Genomic DNA, 23,025 nt, shown 5'->3' with positions numbered 1-23,025 from the left:
TCCGCGGCCCCGAGAGCTCCGTGCTCCCGAGCCCCGCGACGCCGCGGTGCTGTCCCTCGCCCGACGCCCCGCGGGGACACGCGGAACCCCGCCCCTGAGCCTGGGATGTTCTCGGCCCTCTGCCCTCCTCCGGGACCCCGGCTCGGCTGCTCGTCACTCCGGAGGGAATTCGCGTTGACGCTTAGGGTTTCTGCCCGGATTCCCTGCGAGGGATGGGGCTGAAAGGGTAGCCGAGTCCTGGAGCAAGATAAGGAGAGGATTCGGTGAGGAAGTTGTTGTTGAGGTAAGAAGATAAATAAAGTTTAATCCCCCCAGATGGAGGCTGAGACCTATCCCAGCCACTCAGCCTAATATAGACACTTGATGGAGATTAGGGCGGATGAAGTGAGGAAGGCAAGGGGAAGTCACGGAGTTTGAAGATCCAGGGGAAAAATAAAAAATAAAAAACAGGAAAAGCTGAGAAGATTTGCTCCCTTGGGAGCAATAGTGTTCGAGGGACAAAAACTCAAACCCATTTAGTCCAGTAAATCTTTTTTGGACACTTAACAAACAGAGGAAGGTGCAAGAAACTTCTCATTGGGCAGATGTGGGATTATCTGCCCTCTGCTTCGGATCTCATCCTAATCTTCATTAGTTTAAACCCTGAAACATCAGAGTTGTTACGTCTTGAGGGTTTGTGTGGGCTTTGTTTTTGAAATGAACTTGAGTTATTTGTTTTGCTCTTCACTTTGATTAGTGTGACTGGTTTGGGTGTCCATATAAATTATGCATATTCATACAGTCCCTTTCTGAACGTTATTAAATTCATAATACTGATACTTTGTTTAGTGAGTTCCAGGCTCTGATTTTATGACATAGGATGGGAGGAGGGAGAGGGAAAATGTAAGGGATCAGAAGGAAAGCTGTAGCCTTTCAGGGTATGAGAAAAGACAAGGAAACAGTGATGAAGCCATTTTGGTCAAAACACTAGAGGAAGGGAGTTGGAGCCCATGTCCTTTAAAAACTCCACAAGAGCTTCAAGTTTTTTGAGGGGGAAATCAAAGTTGTCACCAGAGATGATGGAGAGGACATTCCCTGCCTACTCCAGGGATGAGGTAAGGAGATAGAAGCCTGGTCCCCATGGAGAGCACAGTATATGAGTTTTTGAAAGGTCCTCGAAGGGAGAGCATGCCCAAGGCTGTAGAGACTGCAGATGAGGAATAGCTCTGCTTGCGTATTTGAGATGCCAGTGGTTTCTCTCACATGCTCTTATCAGCCAACATGCCTATGCAGAGCTGGAGGAATCACAGCATGTATAAAAGTGCAGAGCCCATGGCAGGAATTCCCATCTGGATTGTACTTCACATGATGGAAAATGAGCTCTGAACTCCACGTCTACACAAAAGCTGCATGTGATTGCTATCTCATAGGTTAAAATGGCAAAGAGGTCATGGCCAGGGGCAGGTAGAAGTGAAGTCTGTAATTTATGTATTGTTCAAGTAATTATTTGGCATTAAAAATATTACTATGTCTACATTTCTGCTTCCTTAATGCCTCTCCTTTATTTTTGGTGGTGGGTATAGGAACAATTCATTGTCTGCTGAACATCCTCCACCAGGAAAGACTCTAAGCCAGGACACTAATTTGGGTACATCAAATTTGTGTTCAGGTTAGATCTTCCATCCATCCTCCCATATTGTAGCTGTGAGAGAGAATCAGGCTTCACTCCATGTATTTTCTTACTCTAGAAAGTGAAGGGATACAATACAGAGCACAGAGTTTCTCACATATCTATCTAAGAGTCAGCACATGGCCCATCTCTGTGCCTAAAGGAACAGGAATGCAAGGAATGATGTTCTAGGGGGCCTGGGAAGGCAGAGGAAACACTCATGCTTTTGCACACTCAGATCCACTCTATCAGCAATATGTCAAGGACATAAAGGAAAATGTTCAAATATGGTCATAATTTCCCTTTCATTTTTTGTCTTGTGTAACATTTTTTGTAACTCGTGTAACTATTTTTGTGAACTTCACTGTGGACACATCAAGTCTTAGGACAACAACATTTTTAGCAGTGACCTACACCATTATCCATTCATAAAATAAATCAAAATAAATAAAGAAAAACCCTACAGTTAATTTCAACATCTGATTTAACAGTAAATCCCTGAGGAAGCAATTTGCTGTTAAGGAAAGATAAAACAGGATGTCAACCCAAAGGCTCTTTAGTTCAAGTGCGGCATTCTTTCTCTGTGGGCAGTTAAGTGAGGTTAGCAGGCTTTTCCATTGTGATTCATGGGGAAAAAAACGTGTCTTTGTTTTAGGCCTTGTCTTCATTTGAAAGATATTTGCACTAAAAGGAGTGTATGAATTTATAGCACTTTCCAGGGAAGCTCCATATGTGGAAATGTTTGGTCCAGAATGAGATTAAAAGAAAATTAGTGAAGTCTTCTGAACTAAAGAAATGAGGGCATGATGATATAGGTTTTACTCCTTTTTAGATGTTTTCATGATGATACTGTAACTCAGTTAAGGAAGTTAAGAATAATGTATGTGCACATTTTCATAATCGTGAAGTGTGGATTTTTCTCTCTTCAACTGAAGCCTCAAAATTTTTGTTATTCTTTCTCTTTTTCTTTCCTTTATAATCTACCATTTTTGAAAAGATGAATTCTGAATAAGTAACACTGTGTCTATTCAACCATAATACATCATTGATTTTCGTTAAGGATTTTTCATGGATTTCACAGAATCATAGAATCACAGACTAGTTTAGTTTAGCTTAAAGATCACCTGCCTCCAACCCATCTGATGGAGAAAGTGTCGCCACCCACCATATCAGGCTGCCCAGGATGCCATTCTACACAGCCTTAAATGCCTCCAGGGATGGGGCATCCACAGGTTCTTTGGGCAACATGTTCCAATGCCTCATCATCCTCTGAGGAAAAGGTTTCTTCCTAACATCTACCCTATATTTCCCTTCTTTTAGTTCAAAGCCATCCCCCTTATCTTATCACTATCAGACCATATAAAAAGTCTTACAAGCTCTCCTCAATAATGAAGTCTCTGAGGAATCTTCTCTTCTCCAAGCTAAACAAGCCCAGCTCCCTCAACCTTCCTTCACAGGAGAGGTGCTCCAGCATTCTGATCATCTCTGTGGCCTGCTCTAGACCTGCTCCAACCACTCCATGTCTTTCCTGTTCTGAGGGCTCCAGACCTGGATGCAGGTACCAGGGTCCTCACAGGGGCAGAGCAAAGGGGGATGATCACCTCCTTCTCCCTACTGCCACCCTTGCTGATGCTGATGCAGTCCAAGATGCATTTGGCCTTCCAGGCTGCAAGAACACACTGCTGGCTCATGTAAGTTTTTCATCTACCAGGATCTCCAAGTCCTTTTCTGGAGGGCTACTCACAGTGAGTTCTCCCAGTTTGTACACATATCTGGGATTGCCCGACCTAAGTGCAACACCTTCTACTTGGTCTTCTTGAACCTCATTCTGTTCATGTGGTTCCACTTTTCAAGTCTGTCCAGCTCCCTCTGGATAGCATATCTTTCTTCTATTGAGTCAACTACACCACTCAGTGTACACTTAGTGTTGTCCACAAACTTCATATAGGTACACCCAATTCCAATAACTATGTCATTAATAAAGATGTTGAAGAACACCGGTCCCAAGCTGGAACCTTGAGGGACACCACTCATCACTGGCCTGCACTTGGACATAGAGTCACTGACTACAACCCTACAGCTGTGATCATCAAATCAATTTTTTATTCAGCTAATAGTCCAGCCTTGAAATCTGTACCTCTCCAAGTTAGACATAAGGATGTGGTGCAGGACCATGTCAAAGGCATTGCAGAAGCCAAGGTAGATGACATCCGTTGCCCCCCCTTCAGGACCCTGGGATGCATGTAGTCCAGCCCCATAGATTTGCACACATTCCACCTCGTAAGTTAGTCTCTGATTTGCTCTGTTCTTATAGTGAGATAGATAGGCCTCCCTTAACCCCAGCCTAGAAGTTCAGAGACGTGAGAGGCATGGAAGACCTGACTGCCAGTGAAGTCTGAGGCAAAGAACTTGTTGAGTGCCTCAGCCATCTCCATGTCTGTTGAAGCCAGTTCTTCCTTCTCATTTATCAAAGAAGGTATACTCTCCCTTGCCTGCCCCTCCTGATCAGTGTACCTTCTTTTTATTTTTCACACCCAAGTTTGGTTCCATCCATGCTTTGTGTTTACTGATCACATTTCTGAATATCCAGACAGCATCCCTGTATTATTCCCAGGCTACTTGCTCCTGCTTCTACCACCTGAACAGTTGTTTGTACAATTGTATAATTTCACCTTTTCCCCTCTTTTGATCAGCAGATCCGTGTTCAGCCATGCTAGTTTCTTGCCTCCTCTGCTTGATTTCTTATTGTTTGGATGGAGAGCTCTTATGGTCTCAGAAAAGTATTCTTAAAGAATTGCTAGCTCTGTCCTGTTCCTGTGTCCCTAAGGATCATTTCTGAGTGGATCTCATCAAACAATTTTCTAAACAACCTGAAGTTTGCTCTCCTGAAGTTAAGGGTCCTGCCTCTGCTCTTTGTCAGGCCCATTTTCCTTGATATCATGAACTCAGCTAGGGCATGGTCACTGCAGCCCAAACTGCCTCTGATCTTAACTTCTGTCATGATCTCCTCCACACTGGTGAGCATTAGGTCCAGTAATGCTTCACCTCTGATTGGTCTGTCCGATACCTGGAGCAGAAGTGCAAAGAAGAAGTGCATAAAGCTCTCAGAGACTGCAGAAAACATTCAGCATGCACACATTGTCTCTTGGACTTTAAAAATGATAGAAGGTGTCAAAGGATAACCTAAAACAAGCTACTTTGGGCATCACTGTTGCAGTTTCTGCTTATAGGTAACCTAGTCATTTATCTCATAGTTCTTCCTGCAGCTTACCTCTCTCTCTCTCTCTCTCTCTCTCTATTTATATTTTTACTTTTCCCTCCATCCTGATTAGAGTTGAAGAAAGTTGTGTTAGAACCTCTCCAGTAAAACTCTCTGAGGGTACCAAAGTCCAAGCAGAACTTATTAAGGGCATTTGCATAGAGATTTCAATGCAAATTTTACCTCTTTAGCTTTTAAGGTATGCTAAAGTAATTTACATATTTCACCATCGTGATAATAACTCTAACATGAAATATTAAATATGTGTTATATCATCATATGTTTGTGCTGATATATAGTATTATATAGACCCGAGAATCTATTTGTTGGTTCTAGCAACTTGATAAATACACGGAAATAGAGGGACCATTCGCTTACCAGTTTTCAAATACAAACCTCATAAATGTAAACATCACTTAAAGCAAGCAAACTTTATTTTGACAACTCACATTTAGTCTTATAGCAAAAACGAATCACAGTAATTTGTATCTTATTATAACTCAATTAGAAAACAGTAGTGTTTCATGAATGTGTATATTCCTTGCTTCTAGTATTCATTATAATAAATACTTGCTTAATTGGTTAAAAAGACAAATAAGTAATTAATTATCTCGCAATACAGTAGCTGTTTACACATTATTTCACTTATCTCTTATATAACGTCATAGATGTGCATAGAGTGCATATTACAATATGCTGTCTAAAGTCTAACTTTTCTGCATACAGTTTCCCTCTGGCTTAACAAATAGACTGTTTTAGATAGGCCTATTATTTGCACAGAAGATGGTAGACAGTATTTAAGAGCATTTTGTTGCCCAGTGTACATGAGAAGTCTACAACTCAAACAAAGAGCATCTCCAATACTCTGCTTTTTTTTTTTCTAGATGGAAAAGGGGCCCTGTTGAACAGCTCAAGCTTCCCAACAAACTTAAGGAGTAAGGGTTGTGGAAATGCTTGTTTTCCTGCAGAATTAGTAAGGTTTCTTTTCCGGATACTAGTAGGAATCACATAAAGAAGTAAATTTCAGTTACCTTGAAATGATGAAGGGCTCAGTTTATCCTATTAGGTCCTTAACTTCAGACACCATGTACTTACTTTAGATCTGGATATGAATTGAGCCTGCAAGGCTCTCTCCCTATTAGTCAAAGGATAACACTTTGTCAAGAATCAGCACTATTTTTAAAATTAAGAGTTAGCATTCACTAATACTTTTAAAACAACAGTATTGTATAGGACAAACATTTAGTGCTTCTTCCTTCCACTTGTGGGCCCACTTCAGTACTTTGCTCATGATTTAAACTAAATGTGATAGGAGCAGTGAGCACAGTCACTCTTTTGTGCCAGCAAAGTGGCTGCTGTAGTCTCTGCATTCAAATGCTAAAATTTTACCCCAAGAGCTCATTTGTTTTTTCTATCCCAAAAGCTCATTTAATATTTATTTTCATAAACAATATTGTATAAATTACTCGTATAGCAAATTTTATAGCACATCAGCCATGGGTTATGATGGCAGTATGCTAAAAATTCCCAGAGATACATTCCAAAGATCTCCCAGTCTGAGTAAACTTAACCTCAGGATAGGCAGAACTGTAAACACAAGGAGCCACACTGCAATAGTGCTAGCAACAAGAGCAGTAGCTTGTAAATGCCAAACCTTATGCTAGTGGTTTATGACAAAGTTGTTGGCTTATTCTTTCTATCAGAGTTGTTTAAAGATTTATAGGTTCCAGTTTTAATAACTTTGCTTTCCTTCTCCTTTTGTCTTCTATTGTTTTGTTTAGGTAAGATGGAGAATGCATTGTCTTGAGCTTGGAAAGCTCTTGATATTGACGTTTATTCGGCTCACAAAGAAAGAACAGAAGCACAAAGATCCAAATTAAAAAAAATGTCACAGAAGGATCTAAGTGTAATGCTATACATCTCTCTCACCAACTCCTCTCAGGTCAATTATTTACAAGTTATGTTCCTTGTGATTTAACGAAGCACATTCTTCTTGTTAGCAAGTGAATTCTTGCCAGACTTGGGACCTATGATAAATGTAATGAAAAGAAGTGGAAAGAACAAATGAGCTATTTTACAAACCTAAGCATAGCTTTAGACACAAAGCTCGTTGGTACTAGCATTACATATTCAGTATTTGCAAGACTGGGAGATGTTGGGGGAATGATGCATTGCCCAATGTAAGCTTTTCTTTCTTCCCAGTTTATGATGATGATATAGAAAAAAAAAAATGAATGATTCACATAGCTTTGGAGAGTTCAAAGCATCATCTTGTATTTATTTTCCCATTTCATCATGCTGCTCTCAAAAAAATAAGACTTCAAAAAGTTACTTTCATTGTTTTTGTATTTTATGTATATTTAATGTATATGTATGCTCTTCTCTTCCTCTCATGTGTCAGTCTCACAGACCAGCATGTAGCTCCTGCTTTCCTGCTTATGACATAATTTCCTGCAGGTATTCCCTCTAATTTCCTGATAAGGATTTCAGAGTGAGGAAAGAAGAGACAGATCACAAAGAACCTATCCAGATTTAACATCAAAATCTATCAGTGGACTTGCTGGCTTTTTTTTTTTTTTTTTTTTTTTTTTTTTTTTTTTTTGCAGTTAATAGGGAGGTGAGGGAATGGGTTCTGCAGAAACAAGTCATAAAAAGTGCCACAAATTGTAGCTTTTTCAAATTTGCTTTAATTCCTGTTCTGCTGGAAGGAATGTCCATACACTACAGACAAGTGCACTACCATCTACTCCTACTTTATGGCCCTGTGGTATGCAGCTGTGCTGAGGCAGTGCTTTGAGAGCTGCCACCTGTGGAAAGCCCATGAGGATCAGATGGGGAAGGATGGTATTTTGTGGGAGTGATCCATGTGCAACAGGGGCAGAGTGACCATGGGGGAGCGGCAGAGATGAAGCATTACGGACTGATCGTAGCCCCATTCCCTTGTGCTGCTCAGAGGGATGAGGTAGATGAGAGTGGATGGGGGCAAGGTATTCTTAGTTTGCTTTTAGTTGTCACTGCAATAAATTACATTAATCTCCCTGCGCTGAGTCTGTTTTGCCTATGGCGGTAATTGGTGTCTTTATCTCACCCCTTGAGCCCTTTTGCATTGTGTTTTCTCATCAAAGGAAAAGCGGGGGCAAGAGAGCAATTGTGGTAGAGTTTTGCATTCTATGAGAGTGAAACCACAGCAAATAGGAAGAATAAATGTATGAAGCCTCATTTCTCTTGCTCATCTGTGGGACGTATTCAGTAACACCTATTCATCATGTCCCAGGGAATTACCTGATTTTCCACTTCATGTTCACCTCTTCGACGTGCAGAAAAGAGAGGTAAAGGATGGATCTGCAGAAGGAATTACACTTCTGTTAAGGCCATTCAAGAAGAGGAAGACCACAAGTTCGTCTAGCTTAGTCAGTCAGCCTCTTTTACTTCTTCCATCAGGAGCTGTAAGTGCTAGAGGAAACAGAGAAACTTTAAAGAAGATGAGTTTTCTTTCTAAGTCGGATGATCCAGGGAAAAGCTGCAGAATGAGCACTACATGCATTGTGGGAGCCCAGTCATGCTCTTAAAATCTCCGTTTCTGAACACAAGATCAACCCATATGCAACACACTCTATCACATTCCACTTTACCTCAATATTAAAAAACTTTTATGCATCACATGGTCTTGCAAGTTTCAATATCGTAAAAGATAAGAGGTCTCCAAGTAATTCTTCTCAGTGATTTGTCTCAATGTTTCTCATCTTTTTCCAAAGACCGCTGAAAAGTTCATTTGCCACAAGTTAACTCAGTGTCTCAGAAACACAAAGAGAACGGTGTAGAGGTAGTTCCAGCTATCTTTGAGTTTGATAAAACTCTACAGATCTTTTGAAAACTCATAAAACTTTAAAAATATCTTTAAGAGTAGTTTTTCATGATTGCCCTAACAGAATAATAATACTTCTTTAAACATAGCAGGTAGCAAAATACAATCAATAGGCCATTAAGATACTGACAGAACCAAGATAGGATTATATGGTGAAGAAAGCAGAAATCTTTAACCTTTATTTTTCAGACGAGAAAACACAAGAAAATTGCATTATTTATTTCATAAGCCTAACTTGAAATCATTTTATCTTCTTCTTGCCATCAGAATACCTTCTCCCAACCTCCACCCCTTCTCTCGTGTATAAATGCGATAGTAGTGAGTGAATGATAGGCTGAGTTCATTGTAAAATCATTATTCTTACTATTTGGGCTACAGGATATTTTACAGAGTATAACAGCTGTCTTTTGTTTCATCTACACAAGGTAATACTAGTTTCACCAAATTCTTGAATGACAAGTCCATCTTTGGTTATTAGACATGATGGTTTGCGGGTCATCACTGGCGCATGACTTGACGAGGCTGTTAATACATCAAAGCTGGGAGACTTTTTATTTCCCACAAGACCACAAGTGAATGTTTTAGTAGCCACTGAACAGCAGATTTTATGGACAAGGTAAGTACATCATCCATTTTCACTTTTATTTATAATGTCTATGCAGTGGATTCATGGTTCAAGCTTGAACTCTTTTGATAAGCTGCAAAACTCTACCTGGGAAATGGTGCTAGTCTATAATGTATTTTCATAAGAACAGGGTACCATTCTGTTAGTTTATTAAGTTTGAAGTTGACCAGTGTACAGGACAGCTGTATTGATGTCATGTGCAGTGTTCAGTCTAGTGCATTTAAAGCTGCATAAGTATTGGTCAGCTGTACTGCCCCCTGGCCTGTTTGTGCATCTCAATTCCCTTTGATTCAGTCTTTGAAATACAAGTCCAGATGCTTCCAGCACATATTTCTAATAATAAGGATTGGTCTGGGGCACACATTTTCACTCAGCATTCACATCATGGTGTGGGGTGGTGTGCTACATCTTGAGCTTATTTTCCACAAAACTTAACACCCTGGTTTCAACTCTGACCTTCCTGCCCTTAGCTTCTCTTCTGCTGTCTGCTGAGAAACAAGGCATACTAAGGGCAGGTGTAAAGTCACTGTGAAGGAGTGGCTTTGAACCAGAAGCTACATATGAAATTTCAGAAGAACATGCAGTCACCTCCCAGCATCAAGCTACTGCCTGTCCCCATCCTGTACAAAAACAGATCATGATGCCACAGGGCACATCTAGAGATTTCCTCACTGAGTGAGAATGTGAGCTGAGACATGATAAGCCAGCAGCCTCCTCTTCCAGCTCCTCATCTTGAACCTGCTCATTTTATCATCCATCAGAGAAAGCAGATAAAAAGGTATTTTCAGCCTGTAATTTAAATATGAGTTCTACCCTTCTCTGGATTAGTATTTGTTATTGCTGACCTGATATGAGTAAGACACATTGTAACTCAGAACACAGACTTGTGCAGACCTTACTGATGCAATAGCCTTACTGTGCTTGATTCAAAGCCAGTGCAGTTTGTGGAAAGACTTCTAGTGGCTACAGAGGATTCTGCATTTGTCATGTCAGTGGTAAGGATTTAGGTCGTAATTTATAGGAACTCTCTGTGTGAGGCTACAAGAAGCTGCAACCGCTGTTTTCATTGTAACTGAACTAAGGCAGAAGGGGCAGCTGCTGTAATTGAGAAACTTCCTATTTTATGATTGGCATAAATGCTGAACTTTCTATTCAGCTACCTAACAGTATGAATGTCTCCGAACAACATTGCTTTTGGCACAACAATTAGCAAGGTGGGTCTTAATAAGTTCAGAAGTCTCACATGAACACCAGAAGAAGGACCCATCAGATTTATTTTCTACTACAAAATTCAAAAGCAATGAATTATGCTTGAGCTTAGAAAGACAAGAGAGGGAGAAATTTTTGACTTCTACTGACTTATACTGACTGCTCTGTTCAGTTCTTTGAGCAGGAGTCAAGTGGATGGCACCAGGCTCTTCTCAGTGTTGCCCCGAGACTGAACAAGGGGTAATGGGCACATACTAGAGATATGAAGTTCTATCTGAACATGAGGAAAAAGACTATTTACTTTGAGGGTGACAGAGTACTGGAACAGGCTGCCCAGAGAGGCTGTGGGTTCTCCTTCTCCAGAGACACTTAGAACCCACTTGGAGATTTTCCTGTGCAACCCACTGTAAGGAACCTGCTTGTGCAGGGGAGCTGCACTAGATCATCTCCAGAAGCCCCTTCTAACCCCTACCATTCCGTGGCTCTGTGACTCATTAGGTGCATGTGCTACAGACTAATAGGCTCTCTTGTACAGTAGTAACATTTGCACAGATATGCAACAAGGATGGTAAAGTTAAGGATTAACTAAGTCAGTGGCAACACTAAAAATAAATGATTAAAGGGGAAAAAAAGATCTTTTTTTTTCTCTTTTAATATTTCATACTCTAAGGTCTGAGAGCTTTACATTCACGAGGGACCTCCTTACAATATGTCACATCTTTTTAAAATTGATTTGTTTTACAAAACTTTGTAATATAAATATTTAATTTGTATCATTGCATTTTTATGCAGGTTTTCATTTCAGAAGCACATACACAGGAATCCTAGAAAATGTGCAAAAGTTCTTAAATTCTGCCCAGACAAAATTTCCAGACAGAAGAAGAAAACCCAGACAAATGGTTGCCCTAACTATATCTAATAACAACCTACTTCACATTTACGTTCTAGTAAGTGATTTGTTCTATCAAAAATTAGATAAATTACCTTCTTTGGAGAAGGAAGTAAGTACTGACCTTTACACTGCTTGAAAAATGAAAATACAACAGCTTGTATCCATAGTAATCTATACATGTCAAGCTATGTCAATGGAGCTATTCTGGATTTACACTACCATTTTTCAGTTTAAAATCAGGTTCAAGACAGAGAAGTGATAAAGAGCATAAAAATAACTGCAGAGTAAGTGCAATGAACCAGGCTGTTTTCCAGTATTCTAGTTACTAAATGACAATATTAACCTTTTTATCCTTTTTTATTTTTTTGTATTTTTTCTTTCTTTCTTTCTTTTCTCTTTTTTTTTTTTTTTTTTTTTACAGAAGGGCCCTCCACATAAATGAGTCAAATCTCATGGCCGCTGGGTGCAGGAAATCCAAGGACGTTATTAAGAGAAGATACTGAGTCATTTTTTTTTGCTAAATAACTCCTCAGCTTGTGGCTTTATCTAGACTTACAACTGCAGCAGTTACCACGCATGTCATGGTTCTACATCCACCATTTATGATGTCAACATTGGTGCTGCTGAATGGACAGATGGCCAGTAAGGATAAAAATGTATGTAGGTTACACTGAAAGTTATGACTACTATTTTATTTCCATGGAAACTACAATGGATACACAGAGCAAAGTAACATTCTTTGATAGAACAAATTCTCAGCCACAAAATATTGATGTTTTGTCCAAATTTCAGGACATCCAGAAGGACCACTCCTTTCCTATCCCAAAAGACAGTGCACGTCACTCTACCTGCTGAGTGCTGCATCTTAAACTTCTCCTTTGATGGGGAATTCCCATGTTGCCACTACATAAACAGTCAGTTTGATTCCTGCTCACAATGATAACACCATGTCTCATCATCTTTAATTATGCGATCCAAAAAACTGCCACCTTCAGCCCCACACTGAGTCAATAGGTACTGACAAACATGCATACTGTGTTTTTTCTGTTCCAGTGTGAGAATTTACTCAACCTGCCTGGCACAAACTTAGTGATATTCCAGCTTTGTCACTGTTTGTCATTGTTTCTGAGGCACTGAGGTTGTTATTCAGCTCCATACATAGTTCCCTAGTAGTAATCTTTTGATTCACATGGGCAAGCTGATCAAGATACTTCTCATTTTGTATTGTGACAGCTGTGCGTGGCTTGTCTTTCATGTCTCTGTCTCCACTGCTGAAAAGCACCACCTATCACCTCACTGCGCTCACGTCCATTGTTTGGCCTCCATAAACATTCAGCAAGGGTTGATGAATGTCAATGGGTGCCATTTTTTCAATGTGGAGGAATTCAGTTACACACCTTTGCTTCATATGCACTTCCACGTCAGATGCCAGTCTGTCAGACTGCTACTCTGCTGCCATCTGTCACACAGTAACAAAATGTGATGGGATATTGGTAGGAAGGTTCAGAGTCTACTGCCATACCACCAACATCTGCCCCTGATGTTGTGGGACAATGTAATTAAATAGGGCACTACTTCAGCATCACCCACGTGCGCTCTCTGTAACATCAACCATACCATCTTTTGTAATGTGTTAAGCCAGATCCTCTGTGAGTTCATGCCACGACAGCTTCAGAAAAAACAGCTTTCTGCAGCGACCAGGGGTTTGGTCTATAGCAATGTGGGGAATAGAAATGAATATTCATGTAATAATAATGCCTATTCGTGTAATAATATTCTCATTTGAATGTTATCTGTGTTTTGCAAGCCTTTCCACAAGATTCTCAAGGCTTCTTTTCTCTTCTGATCCAAGTGAAAGGCAATGATGACTTCTTATTATTAAAAGTATTCTATTGTGATATTTAATACTACATGTTAATTTAATTTTTCACTTTAGAGAGAGAAGATGTATATTTGTTTGTTCTCCCTTTGACTGCTTATGTTAAATATATATATATATAAAACAAAGAAATAAGTACAAAACAAATAAATTTCTATAAAATCATGTCAAATATTTACAGGCTCCTAGATACACTTTGCTAGCAGAAATAACAGACGGAGGTCTGTATCCATTGTATCGTATCTGTGAGACATCGTGCTGGTTCTTGGATGAAACCAATTTAAAATGTATTGAACCCTGTTTTGATGATGGTATATTCAGGTCTCTACCCTCAAGAACTGCTCTGTAGCTTTCTGGGAAGAATTATTTTTCTTTGATTTATTTCTATTCCTGTAAGTAAGCTATGCTATTTTCTGCTGAGAGAGAAGTATAGAACTGTCTAGCACTGTTCTTTTTACATGCAATAAAATTCCAGTTATCCCAGGCTCACCGTTCTAACCTCTCTGCACAACAACAGGCATATGCCTCTCTCTTCTGTAGCCTGTCAGTTCTTCAAGATCTTGCTTAACCCCATCTATCAGGTGTTGCACAAATGGCACATAACTGGCAGACTAACATGGTTTCATCTTAATTTGGAGAGGTGTTACATCGATATTTACTGCTGAAAACCAGTACTACAACCCTTCCACTCATTATTAAACTGATACTGACTTTGATGCAGACCTTACTTCTCACTTTGCTATTTTCTCTGTCCACAGTAAAAAAGCTGCAACAACAGGAGCAGGGTGTCTGTGTGCCCGGCCTTCTCTGACATCCCAAGGATGCTCTGGCATTGCACCACCCTTCTCTCCAAGCTGCAACTCACAGCCATCCTGCAGAACCACTTGCTGCCAGAGCCCAGAACCCACACCCGAATATCCACAGCTTGCAAACAAACACAACCACATGATAGTAAGATGTTCTGCAGGTAGGCCACAGACTTTGAAGCAGTTACGACAGCACTGACATCTGAACCCAACTGGCAGGACTCTGACCTCCAAGTGCAATAGTCCTGGTGTCACGATGGCTGTGGCAATCCTTCTAGACATGCTCAACATATGTTTATAATCACATGCTGTAACCACTTCTGTTGCTATTTGCAAACCCATTGTTTCTAAGTGCTAGAAAAACAAAAAGCAGAATTGTTTTAGGGGTAAAACTGACTAATGATCTTACTGTGAACAAGAAGGATTTCAAATAAAAAAAAAAATGGGAATCTGAAAATGTAATCATGCAGTTTGGTATGGGCTCATGGATTCTCTTGCTCACTAAATGTTACCCTGCCACGTTATAAGTATTTAAATTCTCTACTCATGTTCTAAGTACGCAAGATAGTTCATATGTCATACAGAGCAATTAGAAATGAAAACATGAACAGATCTTTTCAGTTAGCTTCAGCCAGAGCATCAGAAGTGATCACGCTAGGATGTGGGGATCTGTGAAAGCTGGAGATAGTTTGGGTCTATTTATTTACTTTCTGTTGTGACATGCTGCTTAAGAACCAAATTTTCACCATCACAACTCAGAGGTCCAAGTAAATAAAAATAAGTTCATCCTTCCAATACCATAAGCATTCAAGGCCAGGCTGGATGGGGCTTTGAGCAACCTAGTCTAGAAGGAGGTGTCCCTGCCTATAGCAGGGAGTTTGAACTAGGTGATATTAAAGGTCCCTTCCAACCCAAACCATTCCATTATTCTATAAGATGAAAAGCTGTGTCCTAGTTATGCAAGGAAAGCAGCAGTAGGAGAGTGGAGAAAAAAAGATTTCCTCTAATTCGAGCAATCCAGTCACCTCAGAGGGATGAAGACAGACAGGGTAAAAAATTACTCACAGAAAAAATACAGATACATGTTATTCCAGAACATGAGAGGGGAAGGGGAGCAGGGACTAAGGCTAAAGTCTACACACTGATCTCCACACAGAGTGAAGCTGTTCCTCTTGTCCAGGTTAACAGAGATTGGAGAGCCCTAGGGAAGCTGCACTGTTTTCCTGGAGTTGGTGAGTCAGTTAGGGTCTGCTTGTGGAAAACCTTGGGGAGTAACAACAGATTTAAAACTTCAAGGAAATGAACCCCAGAAAATAACTAGAATAGAACAGGAAAGCACACATAAATGATTAACAATTTGTTAGCCGCAGACAACTGGAACATTTGTATTTTCAAAAGCAGTTCTGATAAACAAAGGAACTGCAACCATCCACTCACTCCTATCTGTGTAAATAAACTAAATGAGAAGGCTATAGTTTCTCCTGGGCTCATGGTCTGGCAGCAGCTGGCAGCTATAGCTGATGCTGTCCATGTTCCTGCCCTCCAGCCCAGAGTGTTGCAACCAAGTCAGATATAAACTACCCACTGTGATGGCTGCTATCCCTCACATGCAACCAGGCAGAGATGAGACACCATAGCTAATTTTTTCCCATTTGCATGGAAGGAACTGCTAAAGAGAAAAACAGTAGTGGCAGCTATGTTCCTCTTTTTCTCCCCAGAACAACAGAGAACGATGACTTTGATTAGATTTTGATATGACAATTTTGCCGCAGTTGTAGGGTATCTCAGTTGAAAGACATTCTTCATCCACTGGAAGCGTGCGTACATCAGTTACTACTGTTTTTAAAAATTGATTTAAATTCAGTTAGTGGAGATGTGTAACAGATAACTTCTAGTGACTGAATGAGCATACCAAGTTAGTCTATTAAACAGTGCATGCAAATACACTTAATTAACAATTGATATGGCAAATTCATTCTCAAGCTAATTCCATAGCCGACATGAATCACAAGGAGAAAAGAAGAAATACTAGTGGAGGCTGCACGCAAGAAAGCAGTGCTGTATTTACAGCATAATATTATGGTTATTCGGTATTCATCACCCAGGGAGTCAGAAAATCCTTTTCAGAGAGTAGTCCGAGAAAGTTCTACACAGCCTGTAAAGAGATAATCTCTTTTTTTATCCTGAATATTAAAGAAGGGAAAAGGAAAAGGAGAGGGAAACGGAAAGGGTAAGAGTAGGGCAAGTGTAAGGGAAAGGGAAAGGGAAAAAGAGGAAGGAATAAAGGGAAGAAGAGGAAGTCAAGATCAGAGGACATTGATCATGGCTGGGGAGACTGCTGGAAAGAAGAAGGTTCTTTCTTATCTGATTTAAAGATAGAATGTGAAAGATGAGAGTAAAGGAACAAGCTCAGAATTACAGTTCTCTTGAGAAGGTATAGGTCTCTGGGTCCCTCGGTTCTTAAAGGAAATGTTTAAGGGAAGCCATAAAGATTGAATATCAAAGTTACTTAAAGCATTCAATTAATATATATTTTAGCAAAGAAAAGGAATGCATGCAGAGCAGTGAATTAATAGTTCTCTCATTTTCTATGAAAGATTATGTTAGCAGCGACTCTTTTTGTGCCTGCTAAGGAGATCAGCATCCAGCTGTTCAACTGAAATCAGTCTGGACAGAAAAAGAGACTGACTTGTTTGGGGTAGAGAAAGGGGGTATTAACCACCCAAATGAGGGCAATTTTGATACAGTGGAAGGCTCAATGCTACTCTATACAATAAAACTCAGTAGAGAGACAACAGATTCTTTGTGGGAGCTTTTTCTAACATTTCTTGTGCTGCGACCTAATAACAGTATTTTTAACATACCATTTTCTGGACTCCCATTTTACTCTTCCATTTTTTAATGTTTATTTATTTGCTTACTTACTTACTTACTTACTTACTTACTGTAGGAAGCACCAGACAGCTGTGTCTTTCAGCAACAAACCAGGAATCAACTGCTCACCCAAGGCTCAAGAGTCCTCATTCTGCCTTTGCCTGGCCTGGAGGGAATGAAAGAGTTTTTACTTTTTCCAAATGAAGTCTACTCGCATGTTTGCAGCCTACTCCTCTTGTTTATGTGCATTGTAAAGCTCCAGCTCCTGGCACTGTCAAATGCATGAAGAATTAAAGAATTCATTTTGAAACACATTTGCTATAGTTTCAATTGCAGAATATATATATATATATAGTATATGCCCTAAGGAATCCAACAACAAAGAAAGATCAGTGGAGAGCAAAATGAACATTTGGGAAATTTCTTACATGATTTTCTGGCCAGAATTACTATATCTGAACTTTCATTGTTCCCCCACCTTCCCTGTCTCTCTTTGCAAACAGTCACACAGGAGAGTCTGAAGAAATCCTTCACAGCTCAGCAAAGGCTGAAACAGTCTCACCTGTTGTTATGAAAATGAGTTTAATGGTGTTTTACATTGGAATCAGAAAAAATAAAAATATTTTTTAAATATAAAATATAAAAATATTATATTAAAATATATACCAGAAATAATCTGGTAGAAATACTGGATATGCTGAAAGGCCACAAAGTCAATCAGAGAAATAACACTCTTAAAAATAATGTTCTTAGATTGTTTTTTTTCCTCCTTTTTTTGTTCTTGCATGTTTGTTTGTTTTGGTTGGTGGTGGGTTTTGATGTATGCATTTTTTTGCAGGACACACCACTTTCTTATTAGAAGATGCTTACTAATCTTCTGCTTGTAAGACATATTATGTAGTGCCATCTGAGGGGGTGTGTAATTGGAATATCTCAACACTGGAGCTATCCTAAAGTACACTAAGATATCAAGTTATTTATATTTGATCAAATAAAACAGCCAGAAAGACATTTATTTTAATATTAGCTGTAAGAGCATTCTCAGGTTTCTTGTCCTGGTAACCTTAGATAGCTATCTTTCTCTGACTGCAAATGAAATATAAAATCTGTAAAAACAGAGTATCCCTTATTTAAATATATATTTCTAGATTTTAAAAATGCCCCCCCTTTTTTTTCCTGCCTATTGATTCTCTGATAATTCACTCCATTTGCCACTTTTCCTCAAGTTTAGAGACTTTCCTGTTCTAAGCTGCTGTTTAAAGAAACAAATACTACAGAGCTTTCTTAAATGTGTAAGGTACTAGAGATCCCTGAAGTGTGACATGATCTTTCCTTTGCACCACCAGTATATGAAAAGCCTTTTTGGCATGCTGATGGTGACAAGTCCCCGATGAGATGAGCAATAAATACCAGTTGAATACAACAGCCATACACAGACTTGTACACTTGAGATTATCCCTTTTTCAGCATGAGGACAATGGGTACCACAATGGAAATTCCCCATGCGTGTATGTCTGTGATGCATGGGGGAGGAAGCGGGAGTCCACACAAGCATGCTGAACATGTGTAATGGAGCCCTGAGAGCTGAAGTGATCTGTCTGGCACATGTCCAGCTGCACGTGTCTGTACTCTGCTTTCACTCACAGGGCAAGATGACAGCAAAGTCCTGAAAAATGAGCCTTCTCCCATTGCCTGAAAAATTATTGCACGGTATCTGCAGCAACTGTCAATTCCATTTGCTTCTCAGTGTACTCCAGGATAAAAATCTTGTTTTCTACTTGACTATCAGCATCACCTGCTACTAATAAAATAATAATAATAATAATAATAAGATCTGGACTTGTAATTTCATGCTGTAACAGGGCAAAGCCTGCAAGACAACACATAAAGGAAGGAAGTACATGATTCCAGGTGAAGTCTAAGTTCTACTATGAATCAGGTAGTTAATACTGGCTTCTGGGATGTAATGAACAATGAGGCCCGGAAAACTTTTGTACAAATCTTTGTATGTATATTCTTAGAAATAGCAAATATGTACATAAGATATAAGTTAGGATGACCACCCTTGAAATAGCCAGGGTGATTAAGTGGAACCATAGAATTACAGAACCATAAAATCATAGAATATTCCAAATTTGAAAGGATCCATAAGGACCACTGAGTCCAACACTTGGCTCCACACAGGACCATTGTAAAATTTAAACATTATGCCTCAGACTGCTGTCCAGACACTTCTTGAACTCCAGCAGCTCAGGGGCCATGCCCACTGCCCTGGGCAGGCTGTTCCATGCCCATGGCCTCTAGGGCACAGCCTTTCCCTAACCCCCGATCCTCCCCCAGCACAGCTCCATGCCGTTCCCGCGGGCCCTGTCGCTGTCACAGCGCAGAGCTCAGTGCTGCCCTCCACTCCCTGTGAGGAGCTGCAGCCGCCATGAGGCCTCCTCTCAGCTCCTCCGCTCTGGGCCCAGCGCACCCAGGGCAATCAGCCACTTCTCACACACCTTGCCCTCCAGTCCCTTCATCTTTTTTGCAGCGCTCCTTTGGACACTCTCTAATAGTTTTATGTCCTTTCATAATGTGGTGCCCAAACGTGCACCCAGTGCTGGAGGTGTACAGAGCAGAGCAGAGCAGAGCAGAGCAGGACAATGACTTCCCGACTGGCTAGTAATGCCATGCTAGATGCACTGCAGGATACAGTTGGCCTCCCTGGCTGCCTGAGCACACCGTTGACAAATGCTCAACTTGCTGTCAACCAAGACCCCCACATCCCTTTCAGTGGGGCTGCTATCAGTCTATCATCCTCCAGACAAACGTATAGCCAGGAGAGAAACTCAAGGAACTCTTGATCACAGTGCAGTGACTAAACTTGCCTTTGAAGATAGGAGCATCCTTAAAAAACATGCCACTAATTAGCATGTCTAGCTAGTCTTCAGGTTAGGAGATTAGCCCTATCTTTAACCAATTGTTGTCCAGAGGCTGTATCAGTTATAAAAAACAGGCATGGAAAGACATCACAAAAATCCTAGGATGTACTAGGCTTGTGGAGGACTATCCAGTGCCCATACACACGTAGCTTTGTAAAATCAGTATCTCATCTCCATGTATGTAATTGGCTTACTGCATACCAGGTAACAAACCCACCCTTCAGACAAAAAGGACACACTGCACTTCATATCAGTCCATTGATGTTTAGGGGTGATGGAGATAAAGAGCAGGGTGAGAAAAGGTTTTAGAGATTTAAGCTTAAATGTGTAGGGTTAGGGAGGAACGAAATAAAGAATATGGGAAAAAGCAGCAGCAGCTGCAGGGCAGGTGTAAGGAGCCTAGTATCAGTTCTGGACACAACACAAGGAGACTAAGTTCACTTGAAGCATGAATGCTTTTCACTTCAAGAGAATCTGCAGAAAATCACACTGAGAGAAGTGATGGTCATGAAGAGAGGCACGAAACATATCAGACATCAGTGTTTTGAGCTACATCTGCAGCAGTTTGGAACATGGTGTAGAAAAGGAGAAGCTCCTAGGACTTTTGCTACCTGTAAAGAAAAGAATGGTAGGCTAAAGAAAGTGTTCTAAGTTATCTCATCATTAGATGAAAGCTCTGTACACTGATACATTAAATGCTGAAGTGAGCGGAGCTAAACACTTTAGATTCTTGACTGAGCTGCAGCAGAAATCAGGATCTCTTTACCCTTAACACTACACAGATGTATACTCTTCTTCTGCTCCTGCTCTTAAAAGCTTCGCAAAATGCAGAAAACATGAAATATGAAATGTAGTGCAGATGGAGAGATACACAAAAGTTTATTCTTTCTATCCATTCAATTTTCTTTCAGAGACCTGCCTTGGCTTCTTTTTCAAAAGTCAAGTGGATGAATGAGTATTGGAGAAAGGTTTCTTGCATTTGTTAATGTAAAGTGTTCCCTCTCTGGGGAAAACCTCAATTTTGGGGAAAATATTTCAATTTTCCAAAACAACCGTTTTGAAACTAACCAAAATACTTCATTCAAAAATGTCAGTGCTTAGTTGGCAACTGCTCTTTTAACTTGGGCTGTCATTTAAATATCACTGTACAAGGAAACACCGATTTAAAATCAAATGCTTTGGTCCAGATTTGAATTTCCGGAGAAGGATTGGTAGCAACAAGAGGGAAAAGACTATCTTACAAAGGACACATATATCAACATCAGTCCAAAATGTGATGGTACTACTGCAAATCCCAAAAAACTTCAAAGATTAAAAATCCTGATAATAATTTCTCTTTGTTTCTTTTAATGAGAGTCTCACAGAGAGAAAAGGTCTTTTCTTGATCTTCAGTTGTACAGAAACCTCTTTAAGAGTGAACTGTAAGGATATTTTACAGCTAAAAGTCTCTTACAGTTTCCACAATATGTTCTGATTAGATTTCATGTTAAAATTTGTCTCCTTGTTATTTCTTTTCCCCTTCTAACGTTTATTCTACACAGTGCTAAGTTAACAGTAATTTCTTTAACCTAAAAGGCAAACACAGGTTCAGATTAAAGCCAGCAGGAAGCATGCTATCAGTGTAGATAAAGACAAGGTGCAGCCTCAGATTCATTGCTGTAACATATTTACTCTACCAGTGTGGTTCAGCTCAGGGTGTGAACATCACCCAGCTTACCAAGGAATTGACACCAGGCGTGAAGATTCCACCATTCTTTTAAATTCAATCCATCAAATTCTGAATTCATCAGAGAAAAACAAATAATGTAGTGACTGAATTTAAATTACTAGGAAAAAAATGACAGTTGTCTTATTAAGAATTAATAAGAGCGAGCCTAGGAATATGATCAATCTATCTGTTGCATTAAAGCACTTGTTCTGATTATGCTTTACGTCCCATGCACTAGAAGTGAACTCCTTTCTTTCTTGCTCTGAGGTATTCATGCTATACAAACCTCATCTGTCTATGAGACCATTGTCATTTCTTTTGTTATTGCACTGTATTTTATATTCTATATTCTTCAACTCGCACATAGAGTAGGTGAGATAGAGGCAAAAGCAGTGAATTCTAGCCTCAATCTTTTCATTGAGTGCAAAGGGTCAGAAAGCTGTAGATGCTATAATTTTATTTATAATATAAAAACAAAGAAAATACATGTGGAACGCTATTGCTGAACAAATACTTGTTGTTGCAGATGTTTAATAATTTTCTTCAAGGAAATGTTTTGTTTTGTTTTATTCTACCTCCAAGGCAAGGTAAAGCAAACACATAAACATACAGTCATAATAGTACCTTCCTGCAATAGTAGTATAGGTTTCAGCTGACTCACCCAAATGTTGGTCAGTGTCTTCATTGGTACATCTTTCTTATATTCTCTGAATGTCCAGATGTTAAAATACACTAAGCTAACAAGTAGTGAAACCACTGACACAAGGATGTGGAAAGAAGCTTCAGTACTTGAGGCAGGATTTGTTTTCTCCTCTCCCTGCTTCTCCTCTAAAGATGGGGCATGATCCTGGGGCTTCGTCACTGCACCACAGCAGAAGGGTTCTGTCCTCCTGTGCACAGATGCTGGGAGGCTCAATTTGTTGCAGTCTGCAGCTGTTGCTGCGCTGTAACAATGAGAAACAAAGAAAAAAGTACGCTCAAAGCCCAGCCTACATAAATGAAAGTTTCTTTCACAGACAAGGACTGCTGGAGGGCTTTGGACATACAGTAGAGGTGGCACTTTCTTACTCCACCTGGAAAAGCCCATGTACTGCAGCTGAGAGAAGGTGCAACATGACTGCACCGAAACAGGACTGCTGAGAAGTGCCCTGCTGCCAGGACTTGTCCACACACAACCCCTTTTATCACCCACAAGCAAATGTCTCTGTGGGTGCTTGTATTGCAATCTGATATAGCTTTCTGGAATGGTTCTCAGATGGAAAGCGAATCATCAAATAGCAATAGAAATTCAGGAACATTTCTGATGAAAGGTGGTCACCCTGATGTCTTCAGTCTC

At 40.0% G+C, this 23,025-nt stretch overlaps 1 long non-coding RNA gene across 1 annotated transcript; it reads left to right on the top strand.

Moving 5' to 3' along the window:
- The first annotated feature begins 131 nt into the window (after positions 1-131).
- Positions 132-14,651, top strand: LOC107051932. Its single transcript, XR_005843258.2, has 6 exons — positions 132-283; positions 9,198-9,388; positions 9,868-10,175; positions 11,399-11,553; positions 11,920-12,154; positions 14,136-14,651. It is a non-coding gene; the product is annotated as an uncharacterized LOC107051932 (long non-coding RNA).
- Positions 14,652-23,025: the final 8,374 nt, after the last annotated feature.

Source organism: Gallus gallus, chromosome Z, assembly GCF_016699485.2.
Source record: "Gallus gallus isolate bGalGal1 chromosome Z, bGalGal1.mat.broiler.GRCg7b, whole genome shotgun sequence".
NCBI classification, from domain to species: domain Eukaryota; kingdom Metazoa; phylum Chordata; class Aves; order Galliformes; family Phasianidae; genus Gallus; species Gallus gallus.
Note: the sequence above shows the minus strand (reverse complement) of the source record. Positions and strands in the feature narration are given on the sequence as shown.